This window comes from Panthera tigris, chromosome B2 (assembly GCF_018350195.1).
Source record: "Panthera tigris isolate Pti1 chromosome B2, P.tigris_Pti1_mat1.1, whole genome shotgun sequence".
NCBI lineage: Eukaryota > Metazoa > Chordata > Mammalia > Carnivora > Felidae > Panthera > Panthera tigris.
In genome coordinates this window covers 41,780,823-41,805,416 of record NC_056664.1, presented here as the reverse complement: position 1 = coordinate 41,805,416, position 24,594 = coordinate 41,780,823, and the positions used below count along the sequence as shown (strand labels likewise).

The window sequence follows — 24,594 nt, the reverse complement described above, 5'->3', positions numbered from 1 at the left end:
ACCAATTAGCTGTGTGACCTGAGACACATCACTCACTCTCCTGAATATCCGTTTCCCCCCCTGGTTGAATGGAGGGATTGAACTGCATGATCCCACGTTTGGTTCCAGCTCTGACATTTCAAGAGGCTTCATCAGGCTAAAATAAGCAGCAAGAGGCGTGTTGCGGTTGCAAAAGGGCAGCCTGGGACATGCGTGCGTGAAAGCCGGGAGGCTCTCCCTGGTGAGGAAGCACAGAGGGCTAATTGCGAGTGTATGAGCTCAGCTGGGGGCCACTTTCTCCCCTCTGTGTCCACAGCTGGCTGTGAGTCAGTGACGGGTCACTGGCCACAGCGGGGCTGCTGGAGACAGGGCAGGCCCAGAGCATGGACAGGAGACAAGTCCAACCTGGTCCCAGCCTTAGGGGCCCCAGGGTGCTGTGTGTTCTTCCCAGTCCCCATCTAGATGCTACTCCACTGCGGCTAGAAAGTGTCTCCCTGAGCAGAACATCCCTTTCTCTCTCAGCTCTGCCAGCCCTGGCCCCTGCTCTGCTCCCCTCACAGCCAGTGGCTCCCTCCTCTGAGCCAGGGGCGGGATAGAGGCAGGTAAGACAACAATGCCTGCTCTCAGGAAGCTCATAGAATGGTGGCGGGGTTGGGGGACAGGAGGGCTCTTGGGCGCGAGCTGGGCCTATGTCTCAGGCTTCTGAACGTGCCGGGGGGAGCTCACAGCCAGGGCGCCTGCCTTGCCCACGCTAGCCTCTGTAGACCAGGTCATTGCCAGGTAAGATCACGGGCCAAGTTCCTCCTTCCCAATACCATCCTCAGCCCTCAGGAGGAAGCTGCCACAGGAGCACTGGCCTCAGGACAGACTTGTGACAAGGGGTCAGCTCCTGGGAAAGTGGCCCAAAGGGGGTGACCTCCTTGGGAAATGTGCCCTCCTTGGGAAAGCTGTGAGCTGTGAGAGGGCAATCAGGACCGAGCTGCTCCCCAGACACCGCCGTCCTTGCCCTGCTACAAACATCATCCGGCGCGACATGTCTGGCGTCGCGGGATGGATTGCAAGTGTACTCTCCTGGAAGCGCACGTGGCACGTGCATCACCGGGCCCGTGGCTCCCTGTCCGCCTGGGGTCTGGCGTAGCTGGACTCAGACTCAACTCTGAGACAGCGGTCAGAGGTCGCCAGCCTTCTGCTCAGTGCGTGAATACCCTGTAGCGGTTGTCATTCATTCATGCATTCATTCGGTCATTCCTTCGTTCATCCTACACTGGTTCCTTCCTGCATTTGAGTAACCGCACCTCTGCCAAGTGCTCCTCTTGGTTCTGCTTAAACTCGTCCCGAGAAACTCACAGGCTTCTGGGACAGCCCAATCCACACTGTGGCCATCTGACTTCCCAAACCTTCCAATGGATGATTTGAAATCTGACTTCCTCGGCTGGCCTCCTGTTGGTGTTCCTGCTCCTTCCACCCCCGGAGAGCCCATTTCGTCCTATATATGGCAGGTCTCAGGTGGTTCAAGGCACCTCACTTCCCCCTCCCTCCCTCCCACCTTCTCTCTCTTTCTTCCCTTCCTCTGTAGACATTCATCGAGCGTCTCTTATGTGCCAGGCACCAGGAAAACAATAGCAAGAAACAGCACACACAGCCCTGGACCTCACAGTGCTTACAGTCTGTTAGGGAGGCACCATGAACAGAACAATCTCACGGGTAAACCTGTCTCTGGTAAGTGCTACCCCAACACCAGGCCTAGGTGGGAGGCAGAGCATATAAACGTGGGACATAATCCACAGAGAGGTCAGAAAGGGCTTCCTCGAAGAAGTGGAGCTTTAGCTGGTATGAAGAAGGGGCAGGGGAGTCGCCAGTGGGGGGTAGGACACATGCAAAGGCCGTGGCTGGAGTGGGGGGACGCCCAGATGCCAGGACCTTTCATTCTTGGGGCTAAACATCCTTGTGGTAGTTCCTCACAGGATGAGGCTTCTAGACCCCTCCCCACCTTGTCACTCTGTCATTGTTCCCTTAAGCGGGAGATCCCCAGGTCTGGACCCACGGCTTCTGGAGGGCCTGGCCAGCTCAGAGCCTGGGGGCTGCCCCTCTCTCTTCTAGCTGGCTGCTGTCTTCCCATTAGCACAGCCCAAATCTGTACACTCCTCCGGGAACAAGTCCTCTTCCAGGAATGCTCACCCAAACTGATCTTACATGTGGCCTCTCGCAGCAGCCTGTGCCTGGGCTGTCCGGTGTCTGACCTTGCATTCGAGTCCCTGTGTGGGTCCATGAATGCTCATCTCTCTGATGTGGCCTGTTTGTTTCAGTCCGGCAGGGTCCGTTCTGAGTCTGGGTGCTGTTCTGGCTGGGATGTGCAGGGTCGCATTCCCTGTGAATGTGCCAGCAAAGAGTTCGCACGTCCCGTCTGCATATCCTGGACCAGGTACTGGCAGGTGAGGCCTCGGAGAATATGGGAGGGGGCGGTGACGGGGAAGACAAGGGGCCTGAGAGCCTGGGAGGGGGATTTTGGAGGGATATCTGCCCTGGGACTCCAGAAAGAGGTGCCTAGGGCCTGAGGCCTAAGCTACGCTGGAGCCACACTGTTCTGTGATTTCTGACCCCTGCCCTGTGTCTTTCTCCAGCCCTCATTAATGATACAGAGGAAGGAGTGGGGCCAGCTGCACGTCTGTGTGCACGTTTGGTATGCACACGTCTGTCTGTGTCTGCGCGTGGAGTGTGTGAACCTGTGTGAGTTGTCCAACTAGGCCTCGCTGTTGGCTGGAACCCACCATTTGCCATTACTCATCCTGTGACTTGAGGGTGACCAGGTCACCGAGCCTTGGAAGAGGTTCCACCAGACAAGGTTCCACCTTGCGTAACAGTCATACCGGGTGGCCCCATGTGCCCTCCTGCCCCCCGTCTGCCTGCAGGGTCCTCACACACCAATGAGGCCTGACCAGGCGAGCCGGCAAGGACCTCCCACCCCTGTCCTTTACTTCTGTCCACAGGTCACCCTGCTGCTGGTGCCATTCCCTCTGCCCCCCCCATCCCCCACTCCTTACCTTATCACTTCCTTTGTCACCTCCCCCCCTCCCCCTTTCAGACTCACCTTAGGCAGGGACTCCTCCAGGAAGCCCTCCCAGATCCACCTCTGTGTTTTCCCAGACTGTAGGCCCTAAGAGGGCAGGGCCCATGTGGGAATTATTATAGTGTTTTCAGAGGCTAAAACCTAACACATCTTATTAGATGAGTGAAACAGTGGGCTTCATATTTCTTATCTGTAAAATGGAAGTTCTACTATTTGACACACAGGGTTTGGAAGAGGGCTGTGGAAGACGGCACACGTGAACTTCCTATCCTTGTGCTGGACATACAGCAGATGTCCCAAAACACTTCTAACTTCCCTGCCCTTTAATGTTTATGGACGCATGTTCTTTTCTGTTCAAAAAAAATGTTGTACGTTTTCGGACTCCTTTTGGTTCCAAAGCATGACTGGCTTCTTGGAGCTCAGGCCCCCTCCTCGCAAAGATGGTCTTTGACAACCCCATCTGAAACAGCCCCACCCACCCCAACACTCTCCACGCCAATAGTCTTATCACGACCTGACCTTGTGCCTTTCCTGACTTGCTGATTATCTGTCATCCCTCCTAGAACCTGAGTACCACGAGGACAGAGACTTTGGCTGATGTTTCCACTCCTGTGGCCCCAGTGCCCAGAGGCGTGCATGGCACAGAACAGAGATCCAGAAGTTTCCAAGGCCAAGGCAGTGGAGTCTGCAGGGGACAAATGCCAGCATGAGTGAGTGTGTGTGTGTGTGTGTGTGTGTGTGTGTGAGCGTGCATGTGCATTTGGGACAGAGGACGGTGAGGTTCCCTGAGGGAAATCGAGAACAATCGTCTCCCCTGGGGCTGTGGCTCCCCAGGCTGCCTGGATGTGTAAGTGAGGAGGCAGTGCCTCCTTTGCCTGGTGACCCTGGGTGGCTGGGCTGAACACGGGTCTTTCTCAGCACGCTTGAGCACAGTCCATCTGTCCCCAAGGAGGGACTGGGGTGCTCCGGCTGTTATCCCACTTTGGAGGGACCCCGGGCCCAGGCCTACCTCATATTGGTGCCATTTTTTCTTCCCTCTGCGGCACCGGCTCCCCTCCTCACTCTTGCCTTCCTGTCACCAGTGCCTGATGGGCCCCCTCCCACCTGCATTCCCTGTTGGCACCAAATTTTCACACTTGCGGCTTTAGTGGTGCTGTAGGGTTCCCCCTGTCTCCTTAAGTGGGGTAGCATAGCCTACTCGGGCTTTGATGCTCAGCCCCCCACCGCTGCCACTCTGGTCTTTGTCCTAGGCCCAGTGAGAGGTATTCCAGAAAAAAGTTGCAGAGGCTCCTGCTCCTCCCACTGGGGAAGGGCCCTCTCATTCTCCCCTCATCCAACTCTCCCCCCAGCTGAGGGGCCCAGTGCCAGAGAAGCCTACTTGACTTCTGGCTGGGGTACCGCGGCTGGTAGGGAGGTTTGCATAGACTCAGCTTTGGATCCAGGCCCCCACCCAGACTCAGTGGGGTTACCCAGTGTTGGAAGGATGCTCCCTATCGGTTCAAGCCCCCCACCCTGTTTCCCCTGGGGCCTGCTCCCTATACCTGGAAGGCCCACAACCACTGCCCCATCCTCAGAGCTGTCAGAACCCCCCAGTTCTAAAGCTCCCAACCCTGGCAGGACCCAGAATATTTGCTAGGGAAGGATTTCAGGGTTCAGAGGTTTATGAAGTGCGTTGTTCGAAGTGCCCTGGGCTGATCGGTGTGTGTGTGTGTCCGTGTGCATGAGATGGACTGGGCCCCCACTCCTATTTTGACCACAGAACTCCAAACCTTTTTTGTGTTACCAGTGGAGAGGCTCCATAAATTACTATTTAAACAAGAGAACCCATTTTTAAAAAAAGAAATGTTTGAAAACCATGAAAACTGGACAAAACTCATCTTACATCCTGGGAAACTGAGGCCCAGAGGAGCAAATGGCTTCTCAAGGTCACAGTGGGATCAGGGGCAGAGCTGATACCATACCAGGCCACCTGGCTCATAGGCTGATGTTTTTGCCAAGACCAGGCCGACATGTCCCTCTCATGAGGTGGCAACTGGGGGTGGCGTGCCAGGAAGGCCCCATCCAGAGAAGCAGGTTAAGGTCACAGCCTCCCCACCCCACAGGCCCCCTGGGAAGTGCCTGGGAGAATAGTTGCATGGGAAAGGTGGCTCATTTCTTAACTGGAGGCTTGAGATTTTGAAGTGGGAAGGGGCAGGAAGAGGGAGGAAGAGCAGAGAGGGGAGCAGGGGACAGGGGTTCGTCCTCTGGGTCCCTTACACCCCTCCCCCAATCAGAGCACCAAATGCCCTCTCGCCAGTTTGAGGCTGCTTCTACATTCCCCCACGGTCACTCTGCCAGGTCCCCATAGGAGGAGGAGGAAGGCTGCTTCACAGCCCTCCCCCCTGCCCCTTAGCCTGTGACCCACTGGAAACAGCCCCTGACCCCAAGCACCTGATTTCCAAGCAGAGGGAACTTGTGCCAGGCATAGAGGGGGCTGGGTGGCCTTGGGGTGATGGCATCTGAGGTGGGAAAGCTGTGAAGCTGGGTGGGGATTTCTGTCTCAGGGGTCCTGTGGAATCCCCCCCGCCACCACCACCGACAACACAGAAATGGCACGGTAGGGGGCTCTGTGGCACTCACTGTGTCTCCCATCAGTGTCCAGATGGGCACCGGGGAAAAATGCTATTGAATGAATGTGTCCATCTCCCCCCAGCCCCTCCACAGTCACCGGCCTCTTCTCCCCACATCCCTGTCCTTTAGTGACTACAAGGACTGGGTTATTCTTAGTAGGTTTCATTCATCAAAGCGTGACAAACGGTGTCCTGGGAGGAATGCCTGTGTGCTGCCAGAGCCAGAGGGCTGGGGTGGGGTGCAAAGGCCCCATCTGAGAGGGGAATTAAATGCCTTGAAGGAGGGGCGCCTGGGTGGCTCAGTCGGTTAAGCGTCCGACTTCAGCTCAGGTCACGATCTCGCGGTCCGTGAGTTCGAGCCCCGCGTCGGGCTCTGGGCTGATGGCTCAGAGCCTGGAGCCTGCTTCCGATTCTGTGTCTCCCTCTCTCTGCCCCTCCCCCATTCATGCTCTGTCTCTCTCTGTCTCAAAAATAAATAAACGTTAAAAATTTTAAAAAATAATAAAAAAAAAATGCCTTGAAGGAGCTCCAGACTGAAGGGGAGACATAGTCTTGCCCTCAGGGAGCCCCAGTCTGAGGGGGAGACATAGCCCTGCCCCCAGGGACTCCAGTCTGAGGGGGGAGACCAGTCCTGTCCTCAGGGAGCCCCAGTCTGAGAAGGAAGACACAGTCCTGCCCTCGGGGAGCCCCAGTGTGAGGGGGAGACACAGCCTTGCCCTCTGGGAGCTTCCTGTGATGGAGGATACTACCCTCACACCCCACTCCCCAAACCCTCAGTGAGATCCTAGACTGAAAGGAAGCGATCCAATATTCTGCCCTCAAGGAACCTCTAGTTGCATGGCAGAAAAACATCTGTCATCCTGTTGGAGAAGGCATACCCAAGGTACAGATCGAAACTCAAGATGAAAAAAGGTGGTATGAGAGGGGTTTCCAGAAGCACGTGCAGCCCCCACTGCCACCACATGTGGGAAGCCTAAAGAGGGGCTCTCAGGGACATTCACCTGGGCGTGCTTACCAAGAAACATGCACAGACTACTAGGGGGTGCACTATGGTGCAGACTGAGATCCCGGCACCCGAGGAAAGGTTAAAGGCTAGGCCAAGTGGGCTGGTGTAAATCAGGGGTCTCAAACCCAAATGCCTTTGGGGACTAGTCTGACACTGGCCTTTGCCAATGCGGGGGGGGGGGGCGATCAGATGGCCCACACTGTCTGTAAGCTCTCATGCTCAGTACAAAAACCACCTACTCCTTGCAGGCCAGACAAAACCTCACTAAAGATTAAACTTGACCCAAGGCCATGAGCCTGCAACCCCCTGGGCATCAGGAAAGAATTGCTGATAGAGGAAAGGTTTGAACCTGGTTTGGATAAAGAAGTTGACAGTCAAGTCCTTAGTCCTGGCCACCAGGCCTGGCTTCTGCGTCTTCAGGGCCTTTTCCCACCCTTCCTGGGATGCCAGACTTTAGCCACTCCTCACTGGCTCCCTTGTGACCAACAGGCCACAGCTGGTCGGCCTTCTAGCGCTCCAGGTCTGTGATGGGTATCACCTTTCTTTTCAGGAAGGTAATATCTCTGTCAGGGGAAGGAGCCTGCGGGGGCGGTCATAAGTCACCCCGAAATGAGCTCATCTGGAGGTTCTGGCTGGGGAGCCTTGCTCGAGAGCCTTTACTTTCCCGTGCCTCATGTGCAGAACGGGGATACTTTTGTCCTGGTGCTCTACCCGCTCCTCCCCTTTCCAACAGGCCTCAGTGTCCCTGTCAAGGAAATGGGTCCTGCCTCCTCCCCACTCTCCAAGTCACGTGAGACAGAACTCGAGGGCTGTCAGTTTACGAGAGGGACCAGCCGCCTTCCGCACCCTGGGGCTCCGGGGTCTCCAGTCCTGCACCTTCCCTCTCCCCACCCCAGCTGGGGTCTCAGAGCTCTCTCCTGGCTCGGTCTCAGAGGGCGACAGGAGGCGTGGGCGGGCAGAGGCGAGGCACGCGCGCTCCTGGGGACTGGGGACAGGGGACGGGCTCCCGGACAGGTGGGGGGTGGGAGGCCTAATTAGGGCGCGTTGGCCCGGCGCAGCCGAGCGCCGCGGAGGAGAGCGGCGGTGGGTAATTAGAGCGCATTAGCCGTGCCCCTGCAATCCTGTAATTTCTCCGCGCGCTCCGGGTGTGTGGTAGGAGGTGAAGCGATGCGGGCTCGCCTCTGAGTCAGACTCTCCGAAGCCCGGGTGGGGACGCAGGGGGCGGCAGAGGCCGTGGAGAAAGGACTCCTGCCGCAGGAGGCGCCCTCGCCTTCCCCGGGCGCGGAGTCACCTGTCCCGGGGCTGCGCGCCCCACTTCCGCGGGCAGAGGAAGGCGTGGCCGAGGGTGTGGCGAGGAGGGGCGTGGCCCGCGCCTCCCCGGGCTTCCAGGGGGCGCTCCTCTGTCCCGCGGATCTTTACCCGGGCGTTGAGTGGTGTCCCTGCCCTAGCCATGTGGCCTGCTCCCTGCGCACAGGTGGACTGAAGGAGATGCAGTGCGCGAGGCAGAGACTCCCCAGATTCCGTCAGAGACGGGCAATAGGGCTAGGAGAGCGATAGAAAAAAAAAAAAAAAGAGAGACATCAGAAGAGAGTGGGCCGCATGTGTTACCCGAGCCCCGAAATCCATTCTGGGGGAGCAGGGAGGAGCCAGTGGGGGGCTGAGGCTGGGAGCGAAGTTTATTTATTAGCCAGATTAGCCAGCATTAATGGGGGAGCAGGGGTGGCCGGCGGCGGCGGCGGCAGCGGGGACATAGCTGGCATAGCTGGCATAGCGGCGGGGCCTCCCGCGGCGCGGGGCTCTGCCGGCTTCAAAGGGGCTTAAAGAGGCCCGTGGTGGCACTGCCACGGCCCCGCGGGGGAGGGCGTGGGCGCAGGCGGTGGGGGAGAAGGCGACCATTGTGCACCAAGGGATTAGGGATCTGGTCTGGAAGGAATTTTAAACTCCTTCCAGCCAGCGCCCCAGGACTCCCCACCCGCCCCAAAACTGCTCTCCGGAGCTTGAGCACGCTGTGATGTTTACCTGCATTTTGGTGTCTGGGGTTCCTCCCTCCTCCCTCCTCCCTAGGCAACTAGGGTTGTCAGATCTGGCAAATAAAAGTACAGGACGTCTGATTAAATTTGAATTTCAAATACGCAATGAATACTCTTTTTAGTATAAGTATGCCCCATATGTTGTATGGGATATACTTATACAAAACATTATTCGTTGTGTATCTGAAATTCAAATTTAACTGGACGTCTTGTATTGTTTTCTAGCAACACTAAGGTCACTGAAATGTCTAATTCATGTCTACAACAGATCGGGGGCCCCAGAAAGGTTCTATAGGGCTGTGTGTCCCCACCTTCAGACTAAGTTTCTTGAAGGCTGGTGCTGTGTTTCACCCTTCAGAATGGAGTTTTTTTTTTTTGTTTTTTTTTTTTTTTAACGTTTATTTATTTTTGAGAGACAGAGAGAGCACGAGCAGGGGACGAGCAGAGAGAGAGGGAGACACAGAATCTGAAGCAGGCTCCAGGCTCTGAGCTGTCAGCCCAGAGCCCCATGTGGGGTTGGAACCTACGAACCATGAGATGATGACCTCAGCTGGAGCAGGACGCTTAACGGACTGAGCCACCCAGGCGCCCCCAGAATGGAGCATTGATGGTAGTACACATCTCTATCAGAGTGGGAGCTTCCTGAGGACGGGGGGCCAAATTTCAGATGGGAGCTAGTAGATCAATGTCTTGAGTCTCCTTCATCACACTGAGTGTACCCTGAGGCAGGGGCTCTGTGCCCTCCGGTGGGCCAGTCTGTCTCCTCCTGCAGGCAGGTGGAGGCCCCTCCCCCATTAGTATAGTTCCCTGCCCACAGGGGGCGCTGAGGGCGCAGAGGACTGACCTACAGATGGCTGGGTCTTGTTTTTTGGCACTCAGGGCTTGCAGGTTCTCTGGGGTTGATGCCCCTGGGGATTTGGGGGTGGGGTCCCCACCTTGTGTGGCTCCTGACTTGGTCTTGACCCTTGTTCTGGCAGTTGAGGCCAGGCCTGCCCGGGCCAGAGGCTGTGGCCAGCACTGTGGGAGAAGTTCCACATCTGGTTACCCAGTTTCTTTTTTTTTTTTTTTTTTTAAATTTTTTAATTATTATTATTATTTAATGTTTGATTATTTTTGAGAGAGAGAGAGAGAGAGAGAGAGAGAGAGAGAGAAATCACGAGTGGGGGAAGGGCAGAGAGAGAGGGAGACACAGAATCTGAAGCAGGCTCCAGGCTCTGAGCTATCAGCACAGAGCCTGAGGCGGGGCTCGAACTCACAAACTGTGAAATCATGACCTGAGCTGAAGTAGGATGCTTAATGGATTGAGCCACCCAGCCTCCCCTGATTACCCAGTTTCTGCCAAGAAGGGACAGTGTGGCTCTAGGTGCAGAAGGGCCCTGCCCGCCTCCTTCTCTCCCCATAACCATGGCAGCCAAGCCCCCATCCTTCGTCAGCCTCTCTAAAGCCCACTGCCCACCCTTGGCTTGTTCTGTTCTCTGAAGCACCTGCTCTTCTGTCCTCAAGGACAGCTGAAGTCTCACCACTTCTAGATGCTCTGGCCTTCAACAGAGTAAATATGGCCAAGTAGGCTGCGTGTGCCCCGGGGGTTCTTATGGTGAAAAGAGCTCTCCATCTACTCCTTCCTTCCTCACCAGCCTGGGGCCACAGGGGCCAAAGAGGAGACAAAGGCAAGAGTAGGGAACATGGGAAGGTTGGGGAGTGTAGGTGGGAGTAAAGAAGCCTCTGCCACCATCTCCTCCCCCTCTGTCCCCTGTAGCCCCTTCCCAAATCCCTTCATCCCCTGGGGCCTCTGAACTCTTTTCCCTTAAAGCTGAGGGAAGCCAGGGAGAACTCCTTTCCCACGGTCACAGCCTCAACAACCCCCCACCCCCTGCTCCCTTGGCCACAGCCACCTCAGCTTCTGCGGAGCACAGGCCTGGCTCACCCCGTCCCTGCAGGGCCCCCTCCTTGTGCTGGGGCGCCTGCTTCCGCGAGTGGCATCATCACCCCATTCCTCAGGCTGCCCAGTCATCAGGTCGGCAATTAGCTACTTCCTCTCAGCAGCATGAGGCCACCGAACGTCACAGCCCCTCCCCCAGCCAGCCGCGGGCGGGAGTGCTGGGGTGCCCCCCACACTTTGTAGTCTGTGCCAAGTCCTGGCATGACCCCCCCACCAAACTACTGAGTGCTGGGGTAATGAGCCTCCCATCTGGGGAGCTGGGTGCTCCCTGTGTTCTGGGGGCGGGAGAAGCCACAGTGCTGCCTCCTCCTCCGTGTCACCCCATCCCATTGGGTGAGGACACTCCCGCTGCCTGGGTGGGGCGATGCCAGCTCAAGGGCACCAGTGACCAGAGCAGGCGGGGCTTCAGACTCAGGTGTCTCTATGCCCAGATATAGGCGTTTTTTTTACCAGGCTCTCACCTGTGGCCCCGGAGTCTGTGAACTGAGGTTGGTGCCATTTCTATGGTAAGGGGGGAGAAATGGGGAGTCACTCTACAGATACCCAGACACGCAGGGGGGCAGGCTTCATCAACACCTGCAGGGGCTCACACACCCGTGCCTAGGCACACTCACAGATACTACCTGTCCAGTGTATATCCCACCACAGCTGTGCCCTCATGTGTCCCTGACAGGCACACCCCCCCGGAGGTACACCTGCCTGCCCCCGACACCGCCTCCTCCAAACATCTGCGCACAAACCCACCAACATTCTCAGAGATGCAGTGAACTCACTGCCACACGGAAACTCAAACCAGGACACCACAGAGAAGACCAGGAGGGTGGGATGAGTGGAGAGACCACCCCCTAACTTGTCCCACCACCCCCATGGGCACGGACGGGGGGGGGGTCTTCTTCGTGAAGGGTGGGAGCAAGACTGCGCTGGAGGGGGTATGTGTGGTGGGCAGGTGGGTTGCGGTGAGGGCAGCTCTGGTCTGAGTGTGGAGGAGGGGGGTAGGGTGTGATTTGCAGAGACTAACGAACGCCCACGAGCATAAACACACGTGTCATTTTACGCAGATCATTTAACTCCTTAGGGCCTCAGCAATAACGTCTGGAAAATGGGGATGATGAGAACCCCATTTAAACTTGGCTGTGAAGTTTAAATGAGATGACTGGCCCCGAGCAAGCCCTAAACCAACATTTCTGTGGAGGAGACCCTTCCGATGCCCTGCCTCTGCGGGGTGGGTTTGCCTAAAAGAGCCGGCCCGGGAGGGGGGGGGGGGGAGAAGCTGCCCTCATTCTGGGCCTTTCCTGACCACGTACTCACTTCGGTCTTTCTCCCTTTGCTGGGATCCGGCCCCCGCACGGTGGGTGATTGGGTGCTACCGCTGTTTGGCTTGGGGGCGGGGCCTGGGTGGGCCTGGCTACCTGCCCCGCCCCCACCGGGCTGGCGCGCAGGTAGCTGAGTCCTGGCTTCCAGCCTCTAGAGGATGTGAGTCAGCCAGAGCCTCCCCAACCAGGCAAATGGTGTGCAGGGGATGGGAGCTTGGGTGGAGGGGCCTTCTAGGAACATTCCTGGAAAAGGACCTGGGAACAGGCGTTGCTGCCGGGAGCCACCTCCTCAGCCTGCCGGCCTGTGCCCAGCTCACCAAATACCCTTGTCCTTGCTTCTCGCAGCTCACCCTTTGGATTCAGGAGGCAAGGCCCCGCTTGCCCACCCAGGCCAGCCCCAAGCACTTCTTCAGCCACAGCAGGGAGCCAGGCCTTACTGCCCTCCTCAGCAAGTCCATGGGGGCTCTAAAACCATGGGCACAGGGGTGCACACGCACACGCGCTCGTATACACGTGCCTGCGGTCACATACGCACAACCAGAGGCACCACGTAGACATGTCCTGGCACGCACGTGCACACTCAGGCAGTGCACCTTCACACAATACACACCCTCACAGACACTCATGTATACGCCCATGCAAAGGTGCTGAGTCATGATCACTATAGTCGGTTGAACTGTGCCCCCCAAAAGATATGTTGGAAGTCCTAGCCCCGGGACCTGGGAACTTGACCTTAGGTGGAAACAGGGTCTTCGCAGATGTAATCAAGGTAAGATGGTATCTTACTGGATTAGGGTGGACCCTAAATCCAATGACCGGTGTCCTTTTAGGGAGAGAGAAATTTGTAGACCCAGAGACACGGGTCTACACACGAGGAAGAAGGCTGCGTAGAAATTGTAGAGATACAGCTACCAGCCAAGGAGCACCAAGGATTGCCTGCCGCCACCAGAAGGTAGGAGAGAGGGGATGGAAAACTCTCCCTCGGAGCCTCCAGAAAAAACAAACCCTGTCGGTACCTTGATTTGGGACCGTGGCCTCCTTAACGATGAGAGACTCAAATCCCTATTGTTGTAAGCCACCAAGTCCGTGATACTTTGTTAAGGGAGCCCTAGGAAATGAATATAATCACACACACACACACACACACACACACACACACACACACTAAATAAACTTAAAAAAAGTAGAAGAAAAATTGTAGTTGAATTAGCTTCAGGTATACAGCACAATTCTGATTCAACAATTCTGTATAGTACACGATGCTTACCAAGATAAGTAGATGATAAGATAGTGGTAACCATCTGTCACCATCCAACTCTCTTGCAATATTATCAGCTATTGGCTGTATTCCTGTGCTGTGCTTTCTCATCCTCGTGACTTCTGTCTTTTATAACTGGGAGCTTGTACCTTTTAATCCCTTTCACCTTTTTTGCCCATCCCCCCACCCTAGTTTGTTCTCTGTATTTATGAGTCTGTTTCTCTTTGTTTGTTCATTTGTTTTTCATTTGTTGTTGTTGTTTTTAGATTCCACATCTAAGTGAAATCAAATGGTATTTGTTTTTGTCTGTCTGACTTAGTTCATGTAGCATAGTACCCTCTCGGTCCATCCAAGGAACTCAGTAATATCTGATCTCCCCTGTCCTCCCTGGAGTTCTTAATGATGCATCTGCCCCCAAATCTGCTCTCAGGAATGGGTTGCCATGTTTGTGTCACCGAAAGACGTGCCTAAGAATGCTCTGGCTGCTGTAATCATATTACATAAAAAGTGGAAACAACCCAAATGTCCGTCAACAGCAGCACAGACAAATAAGTTGAGATATACTCAGTGGAAGTCTACTTGGCCACGAAAAAGGAAGAGCTGGTACCGTAGGGACAACACGCATGACCCTCGAAGACCTCAGGCTGAACAAACAGGGCCAGACATGAAGTGCGTGTTCTAGGAGTCCATTTGCGTGAAGTTCAAGGACAGGCAGAGCCAACCTGTGGGGATGCAAGTCAGAATAGTGGTTACCTCTGGAGGAGGGGATTGACCGGATGGGGCTTAGAGAGGGCCTGCCGGGGTGCTGGAAATACTGTGCTTGATCTGGGTGGTGGTTACGCAGGCACATACAGATGCACACATTCACCAAGGTGTACCCTTCAGGTTTGTGCCATTTGATATGCAAATCTTACACCTCAATCAAAAGTAAATCTGAAAAACTGGTTTCCAGGAAGTCAGTGACCAGAAGCCACAGGATAGCATCTTCTAGGGTGGATGGCCGCAGGGCCTGCCTTGTCCCATGCTGCCCCAGTGTCCTCAGGCCTGGGGCCACTTGTGTGGCTGACTTTCCAGATTTTTGTTGACCATAAACATCAGGGCTGGGGCTGACTGGGGACACCATGCCGTGTCAAGGCAGCCAGACCCTCCAGAGGTGACCCATCTTTGGGTGGGAGTGCTGGGCGGGCATACAGGGTGCTATTTCGACCTACTTTTCCCAAAGACCAAAGATGATGATTTCTCCCACAAAAAGCCCCCACCGAAGAGGAACAGCTGCCTTTTATTCAGGTTTTGCTGTCCGCCAGGCAGGCACTAAGCACCTTTGAGGGACGAGGCAGCCTTGACATTTCATAGACAAGAAAATTAGACACTAAGACGTTGGGGATTTTGCGTGACAATTCCATGAAATGGGTTCCCTGAGGGCAAGGCTGTGTCTCCCCTTAGGTGTGGGCAGGGCGGGTACAGGGGTCGGATTTCAACACAGGGGCGATTTAGCCCAGGAGATTATCTTGATCCTGATTTTTCACAGCAACTTTCCAGGCAACTTCTCATCCTGGCTTCCCCTCCTAAGTCTAGCTTTAGGGCTCTGCCCACAGGTGCACCGTACCTTGGGACCGTGGATCTGGGGGTGAGGGAGGGAGGTGAGGGGCAGTGTGGATCAGAGGGACCAGTCCCTTTAGCGCCCATGCTGGGATCAGGGCTGGAGGCTCCTTCCCTTCCCGGCTGGGCCCACTAGGAGTCAGGACCACCCAGCTAGGCCAGGCACTTCCTGGGACCAGGCGCTTCTCACTCTTTCACTCTGCCCACGCCTTGCTAGCAGGAGCTGGGTCATATGATGGGGGCGAGGTGTCAGGTGTAATAAGATCCAACATCCTCCTCAGCCTACCCTGTGACTATATTAAGCTCTGTGCCCCCTCTCCCCTCTCCCCCACCCCCAGGACTTTCCCTCCTCCCTCAAGGGATCCTGCTCTTCAGGCGGGAGTCATTCCTCCCCCGCCCCCCCGCCACCCCATCCTGGGAAAGGGACAGGAGCCTAATGAGGTCAGAGCCAGTGGGTGGGGGAGCGGAGGCAGTAAATTCAAGCCTTGGGTGCTGATGAGTTACAGGAGGAAGCACCCCGGAGGGAGGCGTCCTGCTGCTGAGGCCTTAGCACCCCTCACGCTCGGTTGTCCCCACACTGCCACTGCCCACACAGCACCCAGGGCACTCACAGGACATGCTCACAGGCTCACCTCACCAGTGGCTGGAACAGGGAGATCCCTGGGGCTGCAGAGGGGTGGAGACTGCAGTACAGGGCATTTATTCCTCGCCTAGATCTAAGGGCCCAGTGTCTGTCTCCCCACCCCCCACCCCTGCAGTGGGACCCACTACCCCTGGGGTGAGGGGCCACGAGTCCCAGGAAGCCCTGCCTTCTCCCCAGGGCCAGAGCAAGAGGCAGGACAGGGTTTATTAATAAACTTGCTCCTGACTGGGAAGGCCTGTGCAGAAACCCCAACCTCAAGCCAATCAGAGCAGAGCTTTCCAGGAATGTTACCCCAAAGGGAGCTTTCCTCTGATTCCAAGATTATTTCCCACCCCTGACTTCATCCGCTTGGTGTGTGGGGCTCCCGCCAGGCTCCACTGGCTCTGCCCTGCGGGCCCGCTGTCCCTTGGCAGCTGCCATCTGCCTTGGCCGCTGCCCAGAGAGGGTCACAGCGTGTCAGCGGTGGGGCCGGGATTAGAACTGCTGCCCCTGTCACCTAGTTCTGAGACTCCCCGATCCCCCAAACCGAGGAGGGCTGAGACCGCTGGGTTGGGAGTGCAGAGCGGCTTCTCCCTTGCCGCCCCCCCCATGGCCTCTTGACGCTCCCTGGCACCCCGCTCTGAAGGCAGAGAGCCCGAGCCGGCATACTGGCCTTGTGACCTTAGGCATGCAGAATGTGACTTGTCTGTGGCTCCTTGTCATCGTTTATAAAACGAGGCTAACGATGCCCACCCCGAAGGCAGCTGTGAGGATTAGGAACAGTGTGTGATGGCCGGTGGAAACTGTAAAGGGCTGTACTGGAGCGCAGAGGAAATGGCATTTATGTTCTTGCCTCTGTCGCTAATGCCATCCCCAACTTCCTCATCGCTAGCACCCGCACCATCACCCCACCACCTCCTTCCCCCCTCACCCCCTCCCGGCACCGCCACGCTGCCGTCCTTATGGGCACTTCTGTCACGACCACCATGTTAGCACTGCTCAATCACTCCAAGGATGCTTGCTCGGTACCCACCATGTTCAAGGTCACGGTGGCGGCCTTTGGAGATTCATCCTGCCCAGGATGTGACATCCTGGGAATGGTCCGTATCTCTCACTTTAGGTCCTAACACGCAGCCCATCTCCACCGGGAACGGCATCTCTTTCTCCATCTACCTCGCACTGTTCCAACAACTTCTACACACCTGCCCCCTCCCCGGTGTGTGTGTGTGTGTGTGTGTGTGTGTGTGTGCGCGCGTGTGTGCGCGCACAGTCACCCCGACGCTGTTTACGCTGGTCTGTAAAGTCAATCTCCATCCAGACTCTATAGCATAGTGGCTCCGGATCCCAGTCCTGACTCCGACGTTTTCGAGACTGTTGCCTTGGGCAATTCACTTTACCTCTTTGTGCCTCTGTCTTCGCAACCGTAAATTGGGTTAATAGTGGAGTTCGTGATAGTCTCGTCGAGTTGTGTGGGTTCCCGGAGATGTTGTATATATAGCACTTAGAACGGACGTGGGCACACAGCACGTGCTCAGTAAACATGAACTGTTATTGTTGGTGGTGGTGGTGGTAGTGAGTAGTTAGTAGGTAGTAATACCTGTGCCAATGCTTGACTCAGGACTTTGTGCTGCGGATGAGGGTTAACACACTCATGGGGACACTCCAGCTTTCCCGCATACACATTTCAGGAGGCAAGAAGCGTTGATGAGCCCTCTGAGAACTGTGTGGACCCCTGCCTGCTCCTAGAAGATGACCGGACTCTCTGGGTAAAGGGCGGGCGGTGGGTTGAGAAGGACCATGCAGGGAGATTGGAGCCACAGACCTGAGTTTAAATCCTGGCTTCCCCAGCTGAGCAACTGTAAGCCCCAGTTTCCTCATCTGTAAAGTGGATCAGTGTGCAGAGCCACTGGGAGGCCATCATTTCTGTTGACCTTGAATGCAGGCACCACAGGTCGCTGTGAGTGGGACTGGGGGCAGGTGTACCTTTGGGCCTCGACCTTCCCACGCGGATAATGGGCAGACCCAGCCAGCCCAGCCTGCTTCACAGAGTAGATGTAGAAGACGCTGAGTGATAGGAAGGGCTCAGAAAAGTAAAACACCCAGGACAAATTCGAGGGACAGCATTAACAGTGATTGACTCAAGCAAAGCTTGGCTCCACCTGACTTGAGAAAATGCACTGAAGTCTGAGCTGGGGTCCTGGAGCAGGGCAGGGGCCGAAGGGGAGAAGGGCCGATGGGTCCCTCACCTCAGGCTTAGGGAGGCCACTCTGCTCAGACTCCCATGTGCACCAGCACATGGTCCCTGGGGAGGGGTAGCTGAGACGAGGCTGGAGGGGGTGGCCTGAGAGGCCTACAGGTTTTCCTGGGGTCCCCAGCACGTTGATATCCACACAGCTGCGGCCACCTGAGGATAGCCTCCACCCTCCTCCCACGGTGGCGCCCTGACCGTGAACCTTCAGGGAATAAACAGGGGCAGCCGCCAGCTGACTGCTGTGTACTCCTGGCCCCCACAATGTAAACTCCTGGGGACGTGTTTATGTTGTCTGGGTCTGTCCCCAGCCCCTGCCCAACTCAGAGGGGTCACGCCACGCCAAATGTCATGTGCACAGGGGAGCTGGATTCTTCCACATGGTGGTGGTGGTGGGACAGAAAAAGGCCGGGGGATAATGGGGGACAGGGATCAAAGACAGCTGGAACTGGGTGGCCAGAGGGAGAGTGGCAAAGGGAGAAGGGACAGCAAGTACTACCACCGAGTGTTCGGACAGTGCCCTGTTCCTAGAGTGTCAGATAGGGATCTTAGCATATTCCTGGCCTGGCCACTGAGCTGGGTCACTCTGTGGCCTTCTAGGGCCAGTCTTGGCCTCAGACTCCGGGGTCACGGAACCTAGAGCTCTGCCCAACTCACAGCTGGCCTGAGAACTGGCCTACTAGGCTTCTCTTTGGTTTATCTTTTCACTGTCCTCTGCCAGGCACTATGCCAAGTCTCTTGTGCATATTATCTCATTTAAGCCCCACCACCTGCCCGAGGCAGGAACTGCTTTCCGTTCCCCAGGACCCCGTGGGGTGTCAGAGAGGTAAGGAAGCAGCCCCAGGAGATGGGGCCTGGAAGAGCCTAGGCTGGAGTCGGAGCCTGGATCTGTGACCAGAGCATGTCTGCTCTGAGGAGGCGTGCGAGGCAGGCCATTGCCCTTGGGGGCAAGGTGACACCAGACTCACCCCTAGAACCCAGGGCTCTCAAGTCTTGGGTCAATGTTCTGCCCATTGTACTGGAAACAAGGTAGTGAGTAGGACCAGTCCTGCCCTCAGGGAGCATCAGTCTGAGAGGAGACACAGTTCTGCCCTCAGCGAGCCCCAGTCTGAGGGGGGAGACACAGCCCTGCCCTCAGGGAGCCCCAGTCTGGGGCGGGGGGAGACCTAGCCCTGCCCTCAGGGAGCCCAGTTTGAGGTTGGAACATAGCTCTGATCTCCGGGAGCCCCTGTCCGAAGGGGAGCCCCAGACCACAGGAAATTGCAAACTGGGCACACCACTGGGGAGGCAGGTGGAGCCCGAGGGCTTCACACAGCTGGAGTCAGTGTGGGGAGGCTTCCTGAGGGAGGGGGCTGGCAGCCCCTTTAGGAAGGAGAAGTTGGGCAAGTAGCGGGCAGCTTTTGGTGGCCTGGAGGCCAGAGCTGCGTTCCCACACTGCCCTGATTAGGAAACAAGGCTCATCTTGGACTGCCCAGCCGTGTGACAAGCATTCATCTGGGACCTACGCACGTCTCAGGACTGACACCCAGGGAAGGCTATTTTAATCTGGGAAGTTGCCTGCTCCTTGGCCCGCCCCCAAATAACCTGGCTCCCGAAGGAACCTGCCATTCTGTGGGCCTAGCGGAGCGCTCAGCCCCTGCACCCCCACTATGGCCAGCCTTTCTCCTCAGACGGGGCCTCCCCTCTCGGACTGGAGCCTTCCCAAGCCGGGGCTCTGTCTCCTTCCTTAGCCTGGGGTCCTCCTCAGGACAGAGGTTGTTTCTCGCATCAGATTAGGAGCTCCCGGAGGGCAAAGGTGGTATCTCTCCACTGAGACCGGGAGCTCCTCAGAACGTTTGGGTTCCGGAGCCTGATTCCCTGCAGAATGTAAGGGGGTGGTGGGGTCCAGGTGAATTTGTTCTGTTTCCAGCCTATGTTAGGAGGATGCTTTTGTGGTGGAGAAACCAGATCCCTCCCCGCCCCCGCCACTCCGTGGCCATGAGTGAATCTGGCTGGCAGGCTCAGGAGGGGCCTAGGCTATGCCCGGCTCTGCCAGGACGCCCTGCCCTGCTGCGGGCCACATGGCCCCTGACAAGAGAGTTCACATGTCCCACACCGGGCAGCCACCTGCTGCCTCCTACCTCCCAAAATAGGAAAGCGTTGGCCTTCTCCCGTTACCAGCTGCACACCCCACTGCCCTTGTCCTCGGGCTGGGGCTCTCCTTCCTCCCTGCCCTGTTCCTCTGGGGAGGATGTTGAGGGGGCCCACCCCCAGCCCTGACTGTCCTCAGAGCTGGATGACGACATGGCCAGAGCAGGGTTGGGTTGCCCTTTCCTGGGATGGGTACCAACTGGGGAGGGGGCCCACTAACCGGTGTTCCTTGTAAGGAACCCGTGTCCGTGGGGCCTGTTAAGAGGGTCCCTGCTACCCACCAGCCTTCTTTCCTGCCCAGTATCCAGCGCAGCCCCTGGCATGGAGTAGGGGGTTGAGGGTGTGGCTGTTGACCCAAGTGATAACATTAAGTGCTGCTTATTGAAGGCTGAGAAACCGAGGCTCAGTCTTCGAGAACGTGCTCCGTCCGCACACAGCCTTCTCTCCATTCATTTTGCAAGCAACCATTTGAAAAAATGTTTTTCTTATGTTTATTTATTTTTGAGACAGAGACAGAGCATGAGCAGGGGAGGGGCAGAGAGAGAGGGAGACACAGAATCTGAAGCAGGCTCCAGGCTCCGAGCTGTCATCACAGAGCCTGATGTGGGGCTCGAACCCGCGAACCGCGAACTGCGAACCGCAAACCGCGAACCGCGAACCGCGAACCGCGAACCGCGAGATCATGACCCGAGCCCAAGTCGGACGCTTAACCGACTGAGCCACCCAGGCGCCCCTCTCCTGGATTCTTATTGCACCACCTCACTGCTCCCAAGGAGCGAATGGACGGGGTTTGGAGGAGATCTTTTCCAGCCTCTCTCCCTAGGTTCCCTGCGGGAAACAACCCCTTCCTTCCCTCTTACCCCTTGGGGGGCAAGTTTGCTAGACAGGAGAGTCCCAGGGACCTACGGTGGATGGTGAAGCTGTGTGGGAGGCTCGGGGGAGCCCTTTGTCTCCTGGGATGGGGACCATGGAGTGAAGTGGGTGGTCGTCCCGAGGACCTGAGTAGAGCCATGTCCTGGTTGTAGGGACCTCAGCAGAGGCTCTGATGCCCTGGCCCTCCTGCCAGCGTGTAGGCTGTCCCAATCCAGGGGGGCCTTGACCCTAGGAGCCCCTCCCCTTGGAGGCTCCCTTGTCCACCCTGGGCCTGCAGACCAAACAGCCCACTGGCCTGCCTCAGCCAAAACAGGAGCTAGAGGAAGGTCAGCTTATCAGGCCTCCCCTACTCCTTTACCCCATGGGCCTGCCTTTCACCACAATCAGTGTCTGGGGTGAGGGAAGGGTTGATGGCACAAGGTGAGGCCACTCTTGGGGTCCACTCCCGCCTGAAGAGGAATGCTTTTCAGCAGGACTCTGAGATAGCCCGGGGCCCCACGGGCAATAACAAAGGAGCTTGCCTGCCCGTGGCCAGTGAGGATAGGGGTCTCTAAGTTTTCTTCTGGCCCCATGTCTGTACTGTCCTAATCTTTGCGATTGGTGGGAAGGACCTTGACCTAAGGCAGGAGGTGATGACCTCTTGGTCTTTGCTCTCTGAAGGGGATTAAAGTGTTCAAGGCCAGGTCAGACCAACCCTGAAGGAACAGGGTCTGGGTTTCCCTTCTCAGACTGGGGTCCCTGAGGCAGGCCTGTGCCTCCCCCTCAGACAGGGGCTCCCTGAGACTGGGTCAACACTAACCTTCCCTCACCATCATTACCTCCAGGTGCACCCCGCTACCCACATACACTGAGTGTGGCTCCTGTGAGAGTGGAGCTCCTCCGAGGACCCCAGATCCTCATTGCTCAGGAGCCTGGAGCTGGGCTGAGAGTAGAAATGAGTTGGTTTCACTTTGCTGGAGAGAAGCAGAAGTGGGATAAGCTGGTTGGAGCCCACTGCCTGGTGGGTAATAGAACCTGCCCCCTCTGACAGTTTGGGGTGCGACTGCCTGGTATGGGGACAGGAGATGGAAGGGAGGGCCTCCTCCAGGGCCCCTCCTTCCTTGTCTAGAATACTCCATGTAACCTTTTTGTGGGACATTCCCAGGCTGTGAGGGGCTTCCAGGTGGGGAATGTGGGGGTGGGGGGTGCTCAGGAGCAGGAGGTGGGTCCCGAAGGGCCCTCCGTGGGCTGTTGAAGAAGTCCCTTCCCCTGTTTTCCCCAGCGCCAGCCAGGACTTCGCTGGGCAGGGGCAGGAGGAAAGGTGGCTCAGCCTTGTGTGGGGCTGAGTGGGGAGGGGAGGACAAGCTCCAGGAAAACAAGGACCAAGGCTGCCAGATAGTGAGGGTGGGCGGGGGTGAGGGAGGGGCCTTCAGGGCTCTCCCCAGGGCCAAAGCTCTGAGGCCATGGTTCCACTGCCTTCTACCTGACCCCAGAGACTGGTCCCATCCGGGTGTCCTGTGTGGAGGCTGCCTCCCTGGGGAGCCCGGTCCTACCTTCTCTCCCGGACTCCTGTATCTGTGCACCCCCTGCAGCACTCAGCACCCTACAGCGCCCAGGCTTGTCTCCCAGACACCACACGAAGGTCCTTTCGGTCTCTCCCAAAGCACCTGCCGCTGGGCTTTGCCTACAGCCGACACTTCAGCCAACTGACTCCCTCACGCTGAACCCTCTGATTACAATCCTAGTTTGTCCTGAGCCAAGTGCTCAGAGTAATGCCTCTTTATCAGCACTTCCTTCGTGCCCTGCCCTGCATCTCTGTCCATCAGGTCCGATCACCCTGTTCCCTTGGGTGGTCACTCAGTGGTGCAGGAATACAGCCGGAGAGGCTGATGCTTAGACCCCTGCATCCTGGGGGCTGAGAGGGAAAAGGAACCACAGTGTGAAGGGAAAACACTGTCCTGCCTTCAGGGACCCCCATTCTGAAGGGGAGACACAGCCCTGCCCTCAGGGACCCCAGTCTGAGGGCAAGACCCAGCCCTGCCTCAGGAAACCCCATTCTGAAGGGGAGACACAGTCTTGCTCTCAGAGAGCCCCAGGTTGAGGGAGGAGACACAGCCCTGCCTCACAGATCCACAGTTGGAGGGAGAGACACAGCCCTGATCTCAGGGAGCCCCAATCTGAGGGGGGGGAAGCAGACCCCTTCTCAGAAAGTTCCAGTCTGAGGGGGCAGACACAGCCCTTACATCAGGGAGCTCACAGTCATTAAGGGAAAACCTATCCCTTCAGCTCCCATTCACCATCAAAACAACATTGAGAGTTTGGGGGGTGGGGGGGAAGGAGAGCAATGGCCAAGGGCTCCCACATTGACTTTTCTCAAGTTCCTGAAGTATTTCTGCTCTCAGCCAGGGTCAGGGTGAAGCGAACCCCCTGCTCAGACCCTTGCAGACTCATTTTCACCACAAGGACCTAAGAGCAGGAATGCCTGGGACCTCTTTAGCTCTTGATGATTTTTTTCTTGTGGGAGAGCTGAGCCCCAGGACTGGCCTATACAGGTGCTCATCACTGGTGGCCATTTGATTTATTCAGTCTTCTCCCATTAATTGTGTCCAGGGAATCTCATCCAGCCACATGTCACTATGCGTCCCCATTTTAATAGGTGATGAAACTGAGACTCAGAAACTTGAGAGGATGCCCAAAGCCCCATAGCTAGGAAGTGACAGAGGCCCAGTTCTGCTTGGCCTCAAATTGTATGTTCTTTTCAGGAGCCGAGCTCGTCCTCTGTTCGTGTGGGGACAGAGCTCCATCCAGCTCCACAGACTCCAGATTATATAGTTCCACTGGTGAGTGTGAGGATTGGCTGTGGGGTTTCTGAAGGTCTGTGTCTTGGGGCCTTTGGGAAAATAACCTGTGGATACTTGGGGAGACCTCAGAGAGGGGTATGGGGCAGGGCAGGGAAGGGAGGAGAGGGAACTTCACTAGCCACCATTGTGCAATGGGTGCGGCCTGCCTGGAGGAACAAAAGGATACAATCTCAGCAAATAGCAACAGGTTCTGTGACCAAGGAGGCTCTGCAAACGCTGATAGGCTCTGCAAACTCAGCGGGTTCTGCAGATGCTGACAGGCTCTGCAAACTCTGTCAGACACTATGCACTGACAGACCTCACAATGGCAATGGGAGGGAGGGACATCATGGAGGGGAATACCTTGTGGTCCAGAGATGCTAAGGGAAGTTTCCACTTACCTTAGAAGTGAAGGCAGGTGGTTGGTTCCCAAAAGTGGCTCCGCCTTTGTGAGGAAGTCATGGAGAAGGACACCAAGTCCTCTTCCCTCCTTCTATAGCCTTCTTCAGTGCCTCTGCCTGGTAGTTTCCCCCTTAGCAGGCCGCAGAGGTGCAGGGCAGGAGGACTATGACTGGGGGAGTCCATGGGGAGCAGGCACGTGAGGCAGGGAGGTCTCCCAGGTGGAAGCCTGGGCAGCTGGGGGATGGGGTAGTCTGGTCCCAGGTAGCCATGGGGCAGGCTGGAAGCCCTGCCTACCCCCGCCTATGGCCCCTCTGGGCTCTAGAATGTCCCAGCCCTTCATACTCTGCCTTGGAAGCAGGGGAGGGAGTGGTCAGAGCAGCAAACTTTTCCGAATGGAAAATGATGAAATCGTTCTGGAAAGCTGACTTTCCCAGGCTCTCGTGGGTACAGCTGACAAGGGGAAACCTGAGCCCTGTGGGCAGGCAGGGGGTCCAGCGGTAGGGGATCAGAGGCGCCTCTCTATGACCGAGTCCTGGGAAGCCACTCCAGAGCCCCTGTTGCCCAGGGGCTGCCCTTGTTGGGGCGGGGGGAGTGGGAGGCTGAGTTACCACTCCAGCCCACGGTCCCTGACAGTCTACGCTCAACCCAGCAACTACAGTGATGCTGTGGCAACAAAGACAATTCCTGTCTCTCCTCAGCT

General features: G+C 56.7%; 1 long non-coding RNA gene across 1 annotated transcript; it reads left to right on the top strand.

The window, feature by feature from the left end:
• Positions 1–1,618: 1,618 nt before the first annotated feature.
• LOC122238383 lies at positions 1,619–4,799 on the top strand. Its single transcript, XR_006217292.1, has 3 exons — positions 1,619–1,698; positions 2,286–2,411; positions 3,610–4,799. It is a non-coding gene; the product is annotated as an uncharacterized LOC122238383 (long non-coding RNA).
• The last annotated feature ends 19,795 nt before the right edge of the window (positions 4,800–24,594 follow it).